The following is a 19,531-nucleotide window of genomic DNA, read 5'->3' on the forward strand; positions in this document are numbered from 1 at the left end:
ATCTTGAATGGAAAGTTTTGTGGCAGGACTCCTGTCAGACGCAGGCAAGGGCCAATGCCACCATGGAAGGAAACCAAAGGACATGGACATTTGAATTGCTTACAGGTCAGGGACAGCATGCTGCTAACCAAACAGATTATCATTGGGGAGCATATGCCCAGATCTCAGCTGCCACTGTTAAGGCATGGAAGGCACTCTCTAAGAAGGGAGAGGCAAGTGGGCATTTGACCAAGATCACTCAGGGCTCCCAGGAGTCGTACTCAGATTTTGTGGCTAGAATGACAGAGGCAGCACGAGAATATTTTGAGATACAAAAGCAGCTATGCCTTTAATTGGACAGTTGATATATGAACAGGCTACACAGGAATGCAGGGCGGCTATTACACCTGGAAAAAGCAAGGGACTGCAGGACTGGTCGAAGGTTTGCCGTGAACTTGGTGGGCCACTCACTAATGCAGGTTTAGCAGCTGCCATTCTACAAGTGCAAAAATGCACTGACATGGCTGAGCTCAAACTCTGCTATAATCGTGGCAAACCGGGACACTTAAAAAAGGACTGTAGAGCCCTTGTTAAAATGAGAGCACCAGGATTGTGCACTAAGTGTGGAAAATGATATCATTGGACTAGCGCTTGTCGTTAAATCAGGGACATTCAAGGCAGGCTCCTGCAGCCAGGATTCCCTCAAGCAGTAGATAATGACACCATTTCAAAAAACCAGTACAGGGCCCTCAGGTCTTAGGGCCCGAAAACATACGGGACCACGACAGGCGAAAGGTGGACCCCACAGTCCGCAGGGCAACAGAAGGCTCAGCTGGATTGGACCTCCGTACCACCACCCAATTCATGCTGATCCCTCAAATGGGAGAGCAGCCTATTCCTACTGACTATAAAGGACCTCTGCCATCTGGGAGTGTCGGCCTAATATTGGGCAGGGCTTCCCTTACACTACAAGGTCTTATTGTTCACCCTGGAGATGTAGGTCAAGATTATGAAGGGGGACTTCAAGTTCTCTGTTCCTGTCCTCAGGGTGTCGTTTCTATTTCACAAGGAGATAGAATAGCTCAGTTAGTAATTCAGCCAAGCCTACATGGCTGTTTTCCCTCTTCTGGTGTCCCTCAAGCTACCAGAGGGATTGGTTCTACTGGAAATGATTCGGCCTATTTAATAATGCCTTTAGATTCCAGGCCTTCTTTAGAGTTAGTTATAGAAGGGAAACAATTTAAGGGGATTTTAGACACAGCAGCAGACAAAAGTATTATTTCTTCTCACTGGTGGCCGAAAACTTGGCCAGTTATTCAGTCATCACATTCTTTGCAAGGTTTCGGTTATCAGTCCTGTCCCACTATTAGTTCCCGTTCTTTGAGCTGGACAGCGCCTGAAGGTCAAATGGGATGATTCACTCCTTATGTCTTACCACTCCCAGTAAATCTCTGGGGGAAAGACATCTTACAGGCACTAGGACTGACCTTAACTAATGCATGCTCGCCACAAGCTGTTCGAATGTTTAAGAAAATATGCTATAAAGAAGGAAGGGGATTAGGAAAAGGAGAGCAGTTTAAACTTGAACCTATCCCTCAAAAAGGTAATAATGGGAGACAAGGTTTAGATTTTTTCTAGAAACAGCTGTTGAGGGTTCCATGCCCATACCATGGCTTACAGAGGAAGTTGTATGGGTTCCCCAATGGCCTCTCTCCTCTGAAAAATTAGAAGCAGCCACAAAACTAATTTCTGAACAGCTACACTTGGGGCATTTAGAGCCTTCTAACTCACCCTGGAATACACCTATTTTCGTAATTAAGAAAAAATCTGGCAAATGGCGCTTATTACATGATCTTAGAGCAATTAATGCGCAAATGCATCTGTTTGGAACAGTTCAGCAAGGGCTAACATTACTTTCTGCCTTACCCAAAAATTGGGAAATTATAATCCTAGACATTAAAAATTGCTTTTTCTCTATACCTTTATGCCCTCAAGATAGGCAAAGATTTGCATTTACGATCCCAGCCATTAATTACTTAGAGCCAGATCAAAAATACCAATGGAAGGTCCTACCTCAGGGGATGGCGAATAGCCCCACCATGTGTCAACTGTATGTACAATTGGCACTTAAGTCAGTTAGAGAACATTTTCCATCATTACAGGTGATAATTTATATGGATGACATTTTGATTTGCCATAAAAATTCAGAGTTATTGCAAGATGCATACCTTATATTAATAAAAACGTTAGGGCAATGGGGATTGCAGGTGGCCACCGAAAAGGTGCAAGTTGCTCGAATGGGAGCCTTCCTAGGGTCACTTATTTATCCTGACAAAATTGTTCCTCAAAAATTAGAGATTCGCAAAGATCAACTACATACCTTGAATGATTTTCAAAAATTGTTAGGAGATATTAATTGGCTGAGACCCTTTATGAAAATTCCATCAGCAGAATTAAAGCCCTTATTTGACATATTAGAGGGAGATACCCATATCTCCTCCCACAGAGCACTTACCCCAGCTGCATGTCAAGCTTTACAAATTGTAGAAAAGGCCCTACAAGATGCTCAATTACAACGCATTGACGAGTCAAAGTCATTTGAATTGTGCATATTAAAAACTGCACAGTTACCAACAGTGGTCTTATGGCAAAATGGGCCCTTGTTGTGGGTCCATCCTAATGCTTCCCCTGCAAAAATCATTGAGTGGTATCCTAATGCAGTTGCTCAACTTGCACTTAGGGGGATAAAAGCAGCCATTACTTATTTCGGGTAAGAACCTTATATAGTAAGTGTACCTTATACTTCTGCTCAAGTTCAAACCCTGGCAGCAACAACCAACGATTGGGCAGTCTTGGTTGCCTCCTATTCAGGACAAATTAATAACCATTATCCAAAACATACAATTTTACAATTTGCCTTAAGCCAAGCTATAGTGTTTCCAATAATAACAGTCAAACACCCACTTCCGGATGGGGTAGTAGTGTATACAGATGGATCCAAATCTGGTATAGGTGCATATGTAGTAAATGGCCAAGTAACATCTAAACAATATAATGATTCATCACCCCATGTTGTAGAGTGTTTGGTAGTTCTAGAAGTCCTTGAAAATTTCCTGGGACCGCTCAATATTGTATCTGATTCCTTATATGTGTTCAATGCAGTTAATATGCTTGAAGTTGCAGGCTTAATTAAACCATCTAGTAAGCTTGCTCACATTTTTCAAAAGATTCAGTCAGCCTTGTTATACAGAAGACATCTTGTCTATATTACTCATGTTTGAGCTCATTCTGGCCTTCCTGGCCTCATGTCTCATGGAAATGACTTAGCAGACAAAGCCACTAGAATCGTGGCTGCTGCTTTGTCCTCACAGGCAGAGGCTGCAAGAGAATTTCATGAATGTTTTCATGTGACACCTGAGACATTACACCACCGTTTTAATTTAACCAGGAAAGAATCTCATGACATTGTCACCCAATGTCAAAACTGTTGTCAATTTTTACCTACTCCTCATGTAGGGGTAAATCCTCGTGGCGTCAGGACATTACAGGTCTGGCAAATGGATGTCAGTCATATTTCCTCCTTTGGGAGAAATCAATATTTACATGTTTCTATTGACACCTGCTCTGGTGTAATATTTGCCACACCTTTAACAGGTGAAAAAGCCTCTCATGTTATACAGCACTGCCTAGAAGCGTGGAGTGTGTGGGGCAAGCCCACAATTCTAAAAACGGATAATGGGCCAGCATATAATTCTACTTAATTTCAACAATTTTGTCATCAAATGGATGTCACTCATTTGACTGGCCTTCCTTATAATACTCAAGGACAAGGCATTGTGGAACGCGCCCACCCCAAACTCAAATCTTATAAAACAGAAAGGGGGAGTTGATGAGACTCTGACCTCAGTGCCAAGAGTAGCAGTATCTATGGCACTCTTTACACTTAATTTTTTGAATCTCGACGAGCAGGGACACTCTGCAGCTGAGCGACATAGCTCAGACCCTGATAGACCAAAAGAAATGGTCAAACGGAAGGATGTTTCAACTGGTCAGTGGAAAGACCCGGATCCTATCTTAATCAGATCCTGGGGAGCTGTTTGTGTTTTTTCACAGAGTGAAGACAACCCATTTTGGCTGCCGGAATGACTCATCCCCAGGATATTCATCAAGGATGGTGCAGAAGATGCTGACCTCCCGAGGACTGTTCCTGATCCTGACAATGCTGAACTTGTCTCAGGTTCCTAGTATAATGGGCCAGAAGAGATGGGCTATTCTCTCAACTTTCCCTAAACCAATGCCAGTTCGCTATGATGCTATAGTTTTTCCAAAATTCTTTACTACTGATAAAACAGTGGATTTGCCATATTTACCCTATGATCCCAACCCGAGCACCATTAGGAGAAAATCGCACTTTACTAGAACAGGGTTCTTTATGTTTTCGAATTAATGGACCAGGAAATTGTATCAACCTCACAGCCCGAGCTTTGGGGAAGTTTAATGAGCATAGAGGAGGTTGCGTGAGCACAACCCAAGATAATTCCAATGTAGAGATAACCTTTACAAATCGGACCTTTTGGCACGAGGTAAATTGGGTTAATGGTACATTTCTACCACCTAACTTTTCAGACAAAAAACGTCCACACCAACCAAAAATAGCCCCTCATTGTAGTTTGGAAGATGAAGGGATGATCCTGCCTTGGTCTGATTGTCAATCCTCCATCACTCATTGGGCAGATCAGAGTAAAACCTTTTCCTTTTCTCCCAACATGATAGATAACCCAGAGAAGGAATTTGTTATGAAAAAGGGACTTTTCATACAGGACATTAGAATGCATCCCTTTCACAAGTGGGTGCTTTGTGGAGTCAATGGCAGTTGTACAGAACTCAATCCTTTGATCTTTATCCAGGGAGGAGCAGTTGGAAAGGCTTCTTTTACTGGCATCTCAAGATTTGGTCAGTATTGGGGAATACATGATGCCTCCCTGGACTCTTATGGATATAGTAATACCAGTGCAGAGATCACTGTGTTTAATAAAACTTTGGTAAACCAGATTAATTGTCCATCTACCACAGTCTGTGTTTACCCCGCTTTCTTGTTTATTCTTTCAAATGATTCATTTGAAATCTGTTCCAATGATAATTGTTGGATTTCTCAATGTTGGGATGTAACAAAGAACACCCGTGCCATGGTGGCACGGATCCCACGTTGGATCCCTGTTCTGGTGGATACACCCTCCATCTTATCTATGTTTTGAAAAAAGAGAGATTTTGGCATTACTGCTGCCGTGATCATAGCAATTTCAGCCAGTGCAGCTGCTGCTACAGCTGCAGGGTATGCTATGGTTAGTGCGGTTCAATCAGGCACAAAATTAAATCAGCTTTCAGCAGATCTGGCTGATGCCATCACTGTCCAAACTTCTGCTAGTACCAAGTTAAAGGGAGGGCTGATGACTTTGAATCAGTGCCTTGACCTGGCGGAAGAACAGATAGGTGTTCTATACCAGATGGCCCAGTTGGGTTGTGAAAGAAAATTGGAAGCTCTGTGCATTACCAGTGTTCAATATGAAATTTTACTTATGCAGCTAATTTGTCTAGACAGGTTTCTTTATATCTTGCAGGAAACTGGTCTGAAAGATTCGATGAGACCCTTGAGGTCCTTAGAGTGGCCGTTCTAAAGATCAACTCAACACGAGTGGACCTGTCATTGACAGAGGTCCTCTCCTCCTGGATTTCATCTGCCTTTTCTTATTTTAAGGAATGGGTGGGGGTAGGTTTATTTGGCGTTGCCACCTGCTGTGGACTTGTGGTCATGCTCTGGTTGGTTTGCAAGCTCAGAACCCAACGAACACGTGACAAGGTTTTGATAACCCAAGCACTTGCTGCCATCAAGCAAGGGGCCTTCCCTGAAATCTGGCTATCTATGCTCAAAAATTAATTGACATTGGTGGCTGTCCTCTTTTATAGAGTTCGCCCTAGTTTATTTAGTAGTTAATGTCACATAGCACTGTGGTATCCAGGGACGGGCAACTTTCCTCATGCACAGATCAACCTAAGACATGGGGCCCGGTGGCGATAGGGTTACCCTATGACAGGAAAGGCTGTGACATTGGAGGAATGACCTAAGACAGGAGCCACAGTGGATGGGCAAAGTTACACAGGCCTAGACCAGCCTCAAGTTTTAATAAAATAAAAAGGGGAAGATGTGGAGAGCAGGTACGTACTGCGAGCAATCTCGTGCATGCCACCAGTAATCTCTGAGGAGAGCCGTGTGTGCCGCGAGCAATCGCCATTATAAGATGGTGCGGGCCTCCGCTGTGGCTAACTAGTAAAGAAGCCTTGTACGAAGGTGCGAGAGTGAATTCACTCCTAGTCACTCCCATTCTCGGGGTGAAATATTCAGGTGATGGGCAAGCAATGAATCAGGAGCTGTCATGCCATATCAGGTGCTGAAATGTCATGCTGCAGGTTATAAAAGCAGCGCCATTTTCCCGGTTCGGGAACTTCCTGATAAGCAAGCAATAAAGCTCTTGCTGTGGAAGATTCTAGTTTGTTGTATCTTTCTTGCCGGTCGAGCGGGACGCAATAGTGAATAGCTTTTACCTCCCTGCTGTTGCTCTCCTAGTACTGACCAGAAACTGAGGTGCCATTTCCAGCAGACTGTGCTAGGACATAGTCATAGAACACATCTTCCTTCGAAAGCAGCTTCTAGGTTTCATTGGAAAAAACTTAAATCTGTGAATATTGGGAACAGAGTCTGTACATAGCTCAGTTGACAGAGTGACTGCCTAGCATTTAGGATGCCTAGGACTCAGTGATTAGTGCTGTCTTTACTTTATTGCCTTTAGTGGGTCTACTTATTATATTGTAATACACTTGGGATCATAGAAAGGGATATCATGATGACCTAAGACCAAGACTGTCAATGATGTTGGTTAGAGTCTTCTCTTGTATCCTCAGGCTAAAGAGACCTGATACCAGAGTGACTCACATTACTGAGAAACTCAAGTTTCTATTTCATTTCTTTTTAAGGCCTCTTAATTCAAAGAGTCATTGCCATTACAAGGTGTAACCATCACACACTTTATCTCTTTTATCTAGGTGATTTCCCAGTGTTCTTTACTTGGTTCATCAGCTCTAGGATTCAATGCAAAATAGCAACCAATAGTATTAAAATCTTGGATAGAACAGATATATAACAGTAATTACTTTGCCTGAATATATTAGTACAAAATCTGACATAACTGAACAAATGGAAACTAGGCTTGTGTCATGGATTAGAGGGCCTAGATCTTTTTCACAGCAGGTTATGCACCCTTTAGGATCCTCTGTAGAAACAATGAGGTACAATGGTCACTGATCATTCTTAACAGAGAGGCCCTTCTCTACAGGTAACAGATTCCTAGATCCACATTAAGTTGATTCCTGCTAAGACCGTCTATAGTGTGTGACCATGTTAAATTCATGCAGGAAGCTACTGAAAAACAAAGCATCGTTCCAATCAGCAACAGACAGGACACAGAGCTCTGAGTATACAGCCAAGGGGAAATTTAAGTCATAGGGGTTAGGCTAATATCCTCTGATCTAAATTGTTCTGATCATGTCTTAATAGCTATGTATCTTAGTACCTGAAAACTATTTCCCTACATTCATTTGCTTATTCATGATTGGAATATATATTGTACGCTTTCTCATTTCGTGGTATGTTAAATTTGGAACTTGGTATAAAACTGTTAATAATCCGAATGTGCAGTATTCAATTGCATTATATATGCCTTAAACACCATGAGAAGGAAGGAAATGAATATAATAAATCTTTTTTTTTTTGCCATGTAATACAAACTTATTCAGAAAACCTACTGAAAGACCCCCGTGGGGAGTCCCTTCTCGGGCAAGCACGTACCCAGTAGGACACTGAGACCGAACTCACTGTAATTATACAAGGCTTTAATGGCATACAAACACACAAACAACAAAGGTTCGCTCAAGCCAGAATGCTGAGGACGAAATTCATGCACCGTGCAGGGGGCAGGGGAGTTCAACGCCAGCCCAAACTTTTTACAGGCTTATAAAGGCAAAAACCACAAACCAAAAACAGGGGAGCCAAAAGAATTTGCACCATTACACATAATTGGCTTATTTAAATGGCGGCAGGATGATTACAAATTAGCAGGGTAATATGTACCTGCTAAAATGGAGAAAGACACAAGGGCTTGGGACTTCTCGAGGTCAGCAGGACACCTGGTCAATGTATGATTTATGGGGTCTATAGGGATGTGCCATCCTGCCAGATGGCCATTTGGTCCGCCCTGATAGCAGTGGCTAGTTCCTGCATTCTCTTTTTAATCTTTTATGGCCGGAAATTCTTAGCTACAGGGTGAGTATGGCTGTGCCTGGACCCGCCTGGGTCTATTCTTCAGCCCTGAATTTCTTGAACTTACATACCACAATGCTATAAGACCCAAAATTATAAGTTTTTGCTGTTCATTACCCACTTCTTTTAGTGGATAGCTCTAATCTTAGAACGACCTTTCTTCTTGTTGATATTGCTGTCTGAGGACCATGACTTGTATGGTGTTTATTTTATCTTTAACAAAAGCAACCAGCTTATTTAAAATACATGGCCCAAAAGAAAGCAGGAGGAAAAAAATAATCAGAGGGCCTGCCAGGGTGGAATCAGTGTCATAAAACAGGGAGACCTGTTAAACCAATTTTACCATCCTTAATACGCTTCTCTTTCTTTGCTTCATTTTTCTAACCTTTCTCTGAGCTTAGCCATGGAGTCCCTGATAAGACCAGAATGGTCTACATAAAAACAACACTCTTCTTTTAGTGCGGCACAGAGTCCACCTTCTTTGAGAAAAAGTAGATCTAGCCCCCTCCTGTTCTGTAGCGAGGTCAAAGATTCTTCAAGTTTGGTGATGGACTGCTCTAGTGCTCCTAGGTCTGCATCCATAGCGGTTGTGCAATTCATGAAAATAGTGGGGGGTCTGTATCAAGGCAGTTGTGCCTTTGCTGACCCCAGCTGCTGTTCCTAGACCCAAAAGCAATGCTAAGGTCATGGTAATGGGTTCCCTTTTATACCGGGTCCAGTGGTTGAATCCATTGACAAAAAACTGTCATCATGATACAGAAGCCTAGGAACACTCTGAACTAAACGACAATAATCTTTAGAAGTATTAAAAACAGATGTAAATACACAGGGAGTGAGTCCAGTGTTGCAAGCCCATACTGTGTCTAAGGGAGGGACTAAGTACTGACCTCTATTATTGGAAGACTGGAGATTATGAGTCTGATTACAGAGTTACCATTTGTCATGTGGGACTTGTTCCAGGCAAAGTCCATTTCCCGAGACAGTTGCTAATGTTAGTTTTCTGTTTTCTCCCCAAGGACACTGAGAATTGTCCTCAGCCTTATTGTTTGTCTTGACTTGAGCAACTCCCTCATAATATGAGGGATTGTAGGCATAACACAGCCAACAAGACTTAGTGATGTTGGGATTGGTACAATTGCGTACCAAAAAGCCCCCTGTACCAGACTAAACAGACGGTTTTCAGTATCTGGGGGAGGAGGGGCAATGTAAGTTTCAGGTCTGAGGAAGGGGTATAGACTTCTGTTGGAATAGCTGGAACAACTAGGGTAGGTCCGGGAAAAGTAGGTCTGGGAAGGGGCATTGGAGGTTTTTTAACAAGAACGGGGGTAGGTCCTACTGCCTGGGTTGGGGGACACTTCATCTTTAGCCGAATCTTAAATGTGAATCCAGGGCCTGTCCATGTTACATAAAATGTTAGGCCCCACAGTCTTCCCCTTATCCAATCTTTTTTGTCTCTTTTGCTTTTTGAGTAAAAGTGATGTTTAAGGAATCATGGCCCTTATTTCATCTGGATACTATAATAATATCAAGCTAGAGGAAGGGTCCCAATGAGTGGTACCAGTGGTTTCACATCTCCACTGACTACAGAAGATGCCCTCTATTCCCCCACACCAGCGAGCCTCTTTTTTATATGCCCTATCCCTGGGACAGACATAAAAGGGCTCCTGACAAAGTCTCCTCTGTTGAGACCTGCTACTACAGCCTGGTATATCTGCAATGTACTTTCCTTGGGAACTTAACCCCTGGTGATATGGCTGCTTGTGATAGATTACCTCATCTTGGGGCACCGTTTCATGTGACTCTTCAGGGATATCCCAGGCATCTAATCCATCTATCAGGGCACAGATTTCAGGAAACAGAGGGGGACACCATGTATAAAGGGGGGGGGCTTTGAAGTACTCCATACAGTATCTCCAGCTTGAGAGATGGCCTCCCATGTCAGGGTCATAAGAGTGTGAGGATTATTACCCAAGTTTGGGGTACAGCGAAGGCACAGTTTAAGAGAATTATCAGTAGCGGCCACTGTCCAATTTTCTCTGAGGTCGTCTTCATCCTGGTTGGGTGCCTTTTTTTTATGTGGGATGCGTGGATCCAGGCAGCGATCCTGTCTACCTTTGCGACCTTGGCGCTGGTCAGCAGCACTAGATAAGGTCCCTTCCACCGTGGCTCAAGCATGCCAGCTCGATGTTGTCAGACCAGAACTGAGTCCCCGACCTGGAACCTGTGGGGCACTGCACTGCTCCCTGGTGTGTATGCTTCTTTAATCTGGTCCCAGATCTGTGTTCTGACAACTTCTAAGGCCTTTAAATGGGTAAACAGAGAAGAGGGTGAGGAAGAGTCAGCACTGGAATTCAATATCTCATCAGACTCGGTCAAGGGGGGTGGTCCCCCATGTAGAATTTCATAAGGAGTAATGCCGAAACACCCAGGTGTGTTTCGGGCCCTAAGGAGCACAAAGGGAAGGAGGGTCACCCAGTCTTTACCACTGGTCTCAAAAGCTAATTTAGTTAGGGTTTCTTTTAGAGTCCTGTTCATTCCTTCTACCTCTACTGATCTCTGGGGTTTATAAGCACAATATAACTTCCAATTGTTCCCCAAATGTGTGGCTAATTCCTGACTTACCTGGGCAACAAATGCAGGCCCATTATCCAAGCATATTACACTGGGGATCCCAAACTGGGGTAGGATCTCTTCAACGATCTTCTTGGTCACCACCTGAGCAGTTTCAGACTTGGTGGGGAAGGCTTCTACCCATCCTGAGAAAGTGTCTATGAAAACTAGTAACTATTTATTACCATATTTTCCTGGTTTGATCTCAGTGAAGTCTACTTCCCAGTAAACTCCAGGTCTATCCCCCAGTTGTCGTTTTCCTTGTTCATTAAAGGGGCCTGCAGCATTAATTAGGCAACACACTAGCAGGATTTAGTTACTTGTTCGTCTAGTAGCCTGAGCACATAATAGTTTGAGGACTGGATTAAATCACACAATTTCTTTGCTCCCTGATGTGTCAGGGGATGGATGCGTTTTACATATGCCTTTCTTTCTCTATAGGGCAAAATATTTTTTCCTTCTTTTGTTCTTGCTATCCCATGGTAGCTATATCCTTTGGACTTCCCTTGTTCTTCAAGATCTTCAATCATCTCATAATCTTTGGAGGTGTATTCAAAACTGATCTCTGGGGTCCCTTTTGGTTCTTCTATACTCTCTACAGGCAGCGCAGGGATGCCTTGTACCACCTGTTTGGCTACCCAACCTGCCATATGATTTCCCTGGGCTACAGCACCTTGCCACTTTTGATGGCCAAGGCAGAGGATGATGGCCACTTTCTTGGGCATGTGTATAGCCTCTAGGAGGGCCAAGATTTCTTCTTTATTTTTGATTTCCTTGCCTGCCGAAGTAAGTAGCCCCCTTTGTCTATAGATGGCCCCATGAATGTGAGCTGTGGCAAAAGCATAGTGGCTGTCAGTGTAAATATTGATTGCCTTACCTTCTGCCAGCCGCAGAGCTTTAGTTAGCGTCAGGAGCTCAGCCTTCTGAGCCGAAGTTCCTTCTGGAAGTTAACTTGCCCAAATTACATGTTTTCTGTCAACCACTGCCTCTCCTGCTCTTTATTTTCCCTCCACCACAAAGCTGCTACCATCTGTGTACCTGTCAGGCACACCTGGCCAAGTTTGGTCAGTCAGATCCTTTCTAGATCCAGTTTCTTCAGCCAGGATATCAGCACATTGGTGTACCCAGGTAGAGTCATCCATCTTGGGGAGGAGGGTGGTATGATTGTGGATGGCAGGTAGGGCAAAAGTCACTCGGTCATTTAGCAACAGGCTCTGGTAGTGGGTCATCCGGGCATTTGTCATCCAATGGTCAGGGGGCTGTCATACAATACTCTTTAACGCATGGGGAGTGATTACACTCACATGCTGACCTAGAGTAAGCTTGCCAGTATCTTTAACAAGTAGGGCTACTGCAGCGATGGCTTTTAGGCAGGAGGGCCATTCACTGGCAACTGGGTCCAATTTTTTAGACAGGTAGGCCACTGGCCTCTTCCAGGGCCCCAGAGTCTGAGTCAGGACTCTGTGGGCTACTCCAGCTAGCTCATCAACGTATATGGTGAAATGCTTAGTCAAATCTGGCAGGGCCAAAGCCTGGGCTGCAAGCAGAGCAGCCTTTATGCTGTTAAAGGGTTTTTGGTGTTCCTCTGTGCAGGTGAACGGGACTTTTTCTTTAGTGAGTGGGTACAGAGGTGCCGCCAACATTGTGGACCCTGGTATTCAGAGTCTACAAAAGCCTGCCATTCCCAGAAACTCACGTGCTTGTCACAGAGTGGTGGGGGTTGGGATCTGCATCACAGTCTTCTTTCGAGCTTCGGTGAACCACTGCTTTCCTTCTCGGAGGGAGTATCCTAGGTAGGTCAAGTCCATATGGCATAGCTGAGCTTTCTTAGTGGTACACCAATTCACTTTTTTCATTTAGAAGCTTCTTGATCCTGTCAAGGCACAGTTCCTGGGTTGAAGCTGAAAGGATTAAATCATCTCCATACTCCAGGAGAGAAATTTGGAGGTTCTGTTCCCTAAAGGGCATAAGGTTGTGGTGGACCACTTCATCAAAAAAAGTGGGTGAATTTTTGAACCTCTGTGGCAGCCTAGTCAAGATTAGCTGACCCGTATATCCTCCTTCAGGGACTCGCCACTCAAAAGCACACAGAAGTTGACTGCTCAGGTGTAATCTGAGACAGAAAAAGGCATCTTTCAAATCCAGGACAGTGTACCAGGACCGTTCAGGTGGTAAGGAACTCAGCAAGTTGTGAGGGTTGGGCACAGTTGAGTGAATGTCCTGTACCCGCTTATTGACTTTTCTTAAGTCCTGGACAGGCAGATAGTCATTTGTCCCACGTTTACACACTGGCAGGAAGGGGCTATTCCAATTGGACTGGCACTGGACCAATATACCCTGTTATAGCAGTCTCTGGATATGTGGTCGAATGCCGTTTTTAGCCCCTTGACTCATGGGGTATTGCCTGACTGAAACGGGTTTGGCAGCCATTTTTAGCTCGACTATGTTGGGTGGCACTTGCCTAGCTAATTCCATCCCAGCCTGCTCTGCCCAAACCTCTGGAAAACCTGTCAATCATTCTTTTAAGGGTAAAGTCTCAGATTTCTGTTCGTGGAGGTGATATTCTTCTTCTAAATTTAAAACTAAGCATGCCACTGGATTCTTCTTCCATGATACCTCAGGTCCATCAGAAGTAAACTGGACTTGTGCTTTCAATTTTTTCCAAAGGTCCCAGCCTAGCAGGGGTGCTGGGCACTCAGGTATCACAAGAAAAGAATGTGTCACTTTATTTTTTCCTATGTCTAAAATCCTTTTGGTTGTCCAGGGATAAAGCTTGCTACCAGTGGCTCCCATAACTAAAATCTTCTTTGATCCTAATTGTCCTAAAGGTTCAGTCAAGACTGAATATTCAGCTCCGGTGTCTATTAGAAAATTAACGGGGGTCCCCTCCACAGAGTGAGTTACCCTAGGCTTGGGGAGGGGGGCCGAGCCCCGACTTCCCTTGTCTTCTTCAAGGGCAGATACTTTGGGGCCCCTCTGCTTCTTCTTTGGGCAGTCTCTGGCAAAATATACTTTTTTCTTGCAGTATGTGCATTGGTCTTTCTCAAGTGGAGGTCTCTGTTCTCCTGGGGGTCTTCTTGCCCTGTTGCGCAGGTTCCCTGACTGACCCTTCTCTGAACTTTCTCCACCTACCACTGCGGCCAAAATCTTAGTCAAGTTCCTACCTGCTGGCGTTCATGCCGGATTTCTCTTTCCTCTACCTCTTTCTCTTCTCTCTCTTGCTTTTCTTCCTCAGTCTCTCTCTTGTGGTATACTTTCTCAGCTTCTTTTACTAAATCTTGCAGAGTATAATCTTGGAGACCCTCTAACCTCTGTAACTTTCTCTTAATATCAGAGGCAGACTGACCAATAAAAGCTATGGCTACAGCTGCCTGCTGTCCCTCCTAAGAGGGATCAAATGGGGCTATCTCCTATAAGACTCCATTAGTCGTGCTAAGAAAACGGAGGGCAGCTCCATTGAACCCTGAAGGACTTCTCTTACCTTGGCCAAATTGGTGGGTAACCCTGCAGCCCGCTCTATCCCTGCCACTAGAGTCCATTAGTAGACTGTGAGACGCTCCCTATCTTTCACAGTATTGAACTCTAAGGCAGAACGGGCCAAGGGGAAAGCTGCATTTATAAAGTTGGGGAGATTAGTGGGGGTCCCATCTGGTCCTGGGACGTTTTTTTCTGGCTTCTAGCAGGATCCTCTCTCTCTCTTCAGTTCTAAAGGGGACCTGCAAAAGTTGCTGGCAGTCATCCCAAGTGGGCTGGTAGGAGAACATTAGGAACTCAAGGAGTCCTGTTAAGCCTGAGGGATTCTATGAGAAAGAGGAGTGATTAGTTATACATATCTGTTATACATATCTGCCAACATATCTATCAATGAAAATGGCCAGTACTGCAATGGGACTAACTGCCCCGGGGCATGGGAAGGTCCTCCTACATAAGCTCTTAAAGGCAAAGCAACAGTGGATCTGGTTTAGATTCACTTCCCTCTGAACTATGGCCTTTGCAGCTAGGAGTCCCTCCCAACGGTCCTGTCACAGAGGCCACCCTGGGGTCTGCTGGGGTGGGCAGTTGTGAGGGATCAGGATTAGAAGTTCTTTGGGGGTAAGGAGGTGGGAAGGAGTCAATGAAAAAGGCATCATCAATTTCAGGATAGATCCTCAGGGGGGCCGATGGAACGTGCTCTGGCAGACTCGCATGCATCATTTTCGGTTTCATGGCTACTGCCACCATCGCTGCCTCAGCTCCGGAAGTCCAGGAACCCAGTCAGGGTGGCAGATTTTGTACCAGATCCTGCCACACAATTATATAAGGTACCGGATCAGGATGCCCTCCTGCAGTCTGAAAAATAACTTGACACCTAGAATAACAGGCAGGCTAAAATTTCCCTGCGAAGGCCAGCCCACACCAAAAGCTGGCCATTTAGAGGAGCAAAAAGTTTGCCAAGGTCCCTTCTTGACATCAAAGAAAAGATTGTTGGCCCTAGTCATAACGTCTGTTCAATGGTTCTGAGTAAGTGTTAGTGGGGTCGTCACAGTCTTTCCCATGTTAAGCTCTGTCACACACATGTTAAAAACGATTACAAAGGCTACAAGACTCAAAAGCAAAACCAGTCGCCTACTCTGTGTCAACCAGAGTTCCTGAAAAGAATCAGACGGCCTAGGAACAGGTCTCAGAAACAGATCGTCAAGGAGAAAATTTATCCCTGACTTTTCCCGAGGTGGTTCACTAGGCATCCCTGGCCCTCCCCCTGACTTCCCTGAAAGTCTCCCAGAGCGAACAAATGGTGGACACCTAGACACATCTGTCCTTATCCACTTTGCTCTCCCTTCGAAGCACTGTCTCATAAGAGAGTTTGCAAAACTGAAACTGTGATCTCACAAGATTTTCAGACAGAATATAGAGACAAAACCAAGACAAGATAGAGGGCCTTACCTCCAAGTGGGTCTAGGACCCCTGGGTGGTCACGCATCTCCCAGCCAATGCCCCACATGAAAGACCCCTTCAGTGAATCCCTCTTCAGGGAGGTGCGCACCCAGTAGGACACTGAGGGGGAACTCGCTGTAACTATACAAGCTTTAATCTCACACAAACACACAAACAAAAAAGGAGCGCCCAAGCCAGCATGCTGGGGTCGAATCTCATGCACTGCGCAGGGGGCAGGGAAGTTCAACCCCGGCCCAAACTTTTTACAGGCATATAAAGGCAAAAACCACAAACCAAAAACAGGGGAGCCAAAAGAATTTGGGCCATTACACATGATAGGCTTATTTAAATGTTGGCGGGATGATTACAAATTAACAGGGTAATATGTGCATGCTAAGGTGTAGGGAGGCACAAGGGCTTGGGACTTCTCGAGGTCAGCAGGACACCTGGTCAATGTATGATTTATGGGGATCTATAGGGAGGTGCCATCCTGCCAGATGGCCATTTGGTCTGCCCTGATAGCAGTGGCTAGTTCCTGCATTCTCTTTTTTATCTTTTATGGCTGGACATTCTTAGCTACAGGGTGGGTTTGGCTGTGCCTGGACCCGCCTTGGTCTATTCTTCAGCCCTGTATTTCTTGAACTTATATACCACAATGCTATAAGACCCAAAATTATAAGTTTTTGCTCTTCACTACAACATCCAAGATTTTACCTCTTAATCAGATCTCTAACTTTTTAGCTCCAAGTTAATTTGGGTTTTGCAATTTTCACAGGGTGTCTGACAATCTCAAACACTACAGCCTGCTGCTGTTCTTCAACAATTTTCTGACTGGCAACCAAGCTCCTGCTGTTTCTATCAAAGAATGTCCCACCCATTCCTCTTGTTCAAAAGTGCGGCTGGACAGGCACTCTCAGGCCAAGGAGACCTCAGTAAACTTTATCTGAACATTCAGGTGCTCTCAGGCACTCCTTTGTTGAGCCATGCCAAGGCTTTGAAAAAAAAACAGCCCAGTGGATAAAAGTCATTTCATTTGTACCTGGCTGTCCACTTTGAACAAATGAGCAATAATTCTGTTTTTGTGAAATATAACAGGTAATGAATATTTTAGTTTCAGTCAGTGGAAACTAACGGCTGTTCCCATTAACTCTTTCACACCAATTATCATTTTTGCTTCACGGTTCCTTTAACATTTTCGATTTCCACAGTATTCACACCAGGATGAATACTGAGACATTACGACCAGGGACATCATTAGAGCAAAGGTAAACAAATCTCTCTCAACATATGTCCTTTCACAATGGAAACAGACCAGAGACCATGGGGATGCACAACTCTGAATAGTTTATAAAGGGCCCTGTAGATATCTGTTCTTGTATATTGAGGGGTGTGTTTAAGTGGAAAAAAACTTACAGCTGTCATTTGAGAATAACACATATAAACCTCAAGTGTTTTTTTTTTAAATGAGAAATGTTGACAATTATGGTTCTTATACATAGGGAATATCTGGATTAAGAACTAGTCCTTACCCAGACTTCACACTTCCTCTGACCCTGACTCTGTACCTTCCAGGCTAAGAATAATCTTGATGGCCTGATTTCCCCAGTAACAGGCTATCCAGCAGAAAAGAACAACAAACTTCTCAAGATTCAACCAGTATACTAAGACATGGTTCATGTCTAATTGTTTACACAGACAGGCAGAATACAGTACCACTACCAAGATTTGGGAATAAGAAGCCAGTGTCTATGAAAATCAAAGAAACCTTCTGCAGCATCATGATCAGGAGCAGTGGAAACTGCAAGCTTTGTGGCTGCAGTGGTGAATAATTCTTCACCTGACAGCTCATCCCAGATTTATCACACTAACCTCACAGGCCACTGTGAAGAATACAAACACTTTGGATGTGGACAGCTTAAGACAGAATGCTACCCAACAGGATGCCTTACATAGGCTCTATATGGTAAGGTTGCTACAGAAAGTTAGAAGTGTCTGAAGGCATTACTTGGGAACTGTGATGAGGACATCTTCTAAAGAAGTATTGTGAGACAGAAAATTAAAAAAAAATGTTGATGTCTGCTTAGAAAGGGGTTTAATCTCAGGATTTGGTGATAAAATCCAGTAGATTTGAATTCAGGACTGAACTGCACAAGAAGGCCCAGAATTGCTAGGACTATACAGAAAAATCCATTTCCAGATAAGTTAAACAGAAAAAAAGGAGAGGAATGAAATGAAAAAGAAGAATGTCAGTGTCCTGATGTTAAATCCTGTATTTGTGAGCAATAATCAACAAACTTTGAAAGGAATAATGCAAAAACGTGAAAAAAAATGGACACACCATTTAAAATATCTTACATAAATCAGTAAAAAAACATTAAAAATATCTCACTAAAAATGGCAATATTTGCAGGGTGTTGGTGGTGCACAGCTTTAATCCCAGCACGTGGGAGGCAGACGTAGGCAGATTTCTGAGTACAAGGCCAGCATGGTCTACAGAGTGAGTTCCAGGACAGCCAGGGGCATATAGAGAATTCCTGTCTCGAAAAAATCCAAAAATCAGACCATACACACTAATAAGAAAACAAACAAACAAACAAAAACAAAAAACAAAACACACACACAACACACACAAAACAGAAATACAACAACATAAGGCAATATTCCCTTTCCGTTTTGTCTTGTGGTTTTCTTTTTTAAATGTGTTATTGCATCTCAGAGATGCCTCCTCCTTTATAAATACTGACATCACAAACACATCATAGATATGAACTTGCATCATCGCCACAGGTGTTTTACAACTCCTTCTACTTCAGTGACACTAGGGACTCCACACACATACTCCTTCCATAGAGTAAATGTATCCAATATCATACAGATTATTCAAAACAATGGAAATATCTTCAAATTATCTCAACACTTATGCCCAGTGATCGGGTGTCTCAGCTTGAGGCTCCCAATGATCAATTGTTTATAAGTACTAGCTTGTAAAACTGTAAATGAGTTGTCTATCTGGAACCCTTTATAAGATCCTATCCTCAGCAAGGATCCTATTCAAAGCCATTAGCCACTTTTTTTTTAATGTGCACATTTAATGGGATAAAGTAATGAGACTTTTCCTAATTGTAGAAACGACCTCGTCTCTTTATTTTCCCCCACATTTTTTTATTACATATGTTCTTCTTTTACCTTTCAAATTCTATCCCAAAAGTCCCCTATATCTCCTGCCCCCTGCTCACCTACCCACTCACTCCCACTTCTTGGCCTTGGCATTCCCCTGAACTGTGGAATATAAATTTTGCTAGACCAAGGGCCTCTCTTCCCAATTATAGCTGACTAGGTAATCTTCTGCTACATATGCAGCTAGAGGAACAAGTTCTGTGGGTACTGGTTAGTTCATATTGTTGTTCAACCTATAGGGTTGCAGACCCCTTCAGTTTTTGGGTACTTTCTTTAGCTCCTATATTGGGGGCCCTGTATTCCATCCTATAGATGACTGTGAGCACCCACTTCAGTATTTGCAAGGCACACTATTTCATACACTAGCAAGATTTTACTTAAGCGACGCTGATATAGTTGTCTCCTGTGGTGTTTTGCCCTCAGTCACTTCTATGCTTCATAAGAAAGAAAGCTCTAGTTGTGTGCCATGCAGATCGTGTA

The sequence above is a fragment of the Mus musculus genome, chromosome Y (assembly GCF_000001635.26).
Source record: "Mus musculus strain C57BL/6J chromosome Y, GRCm38.p6 C57BL/6J".
NCBI lineage: Eukaryota > Metazoa > Chordata > Mammalia > Rodentia > Muridae > Mus > Mus musculus.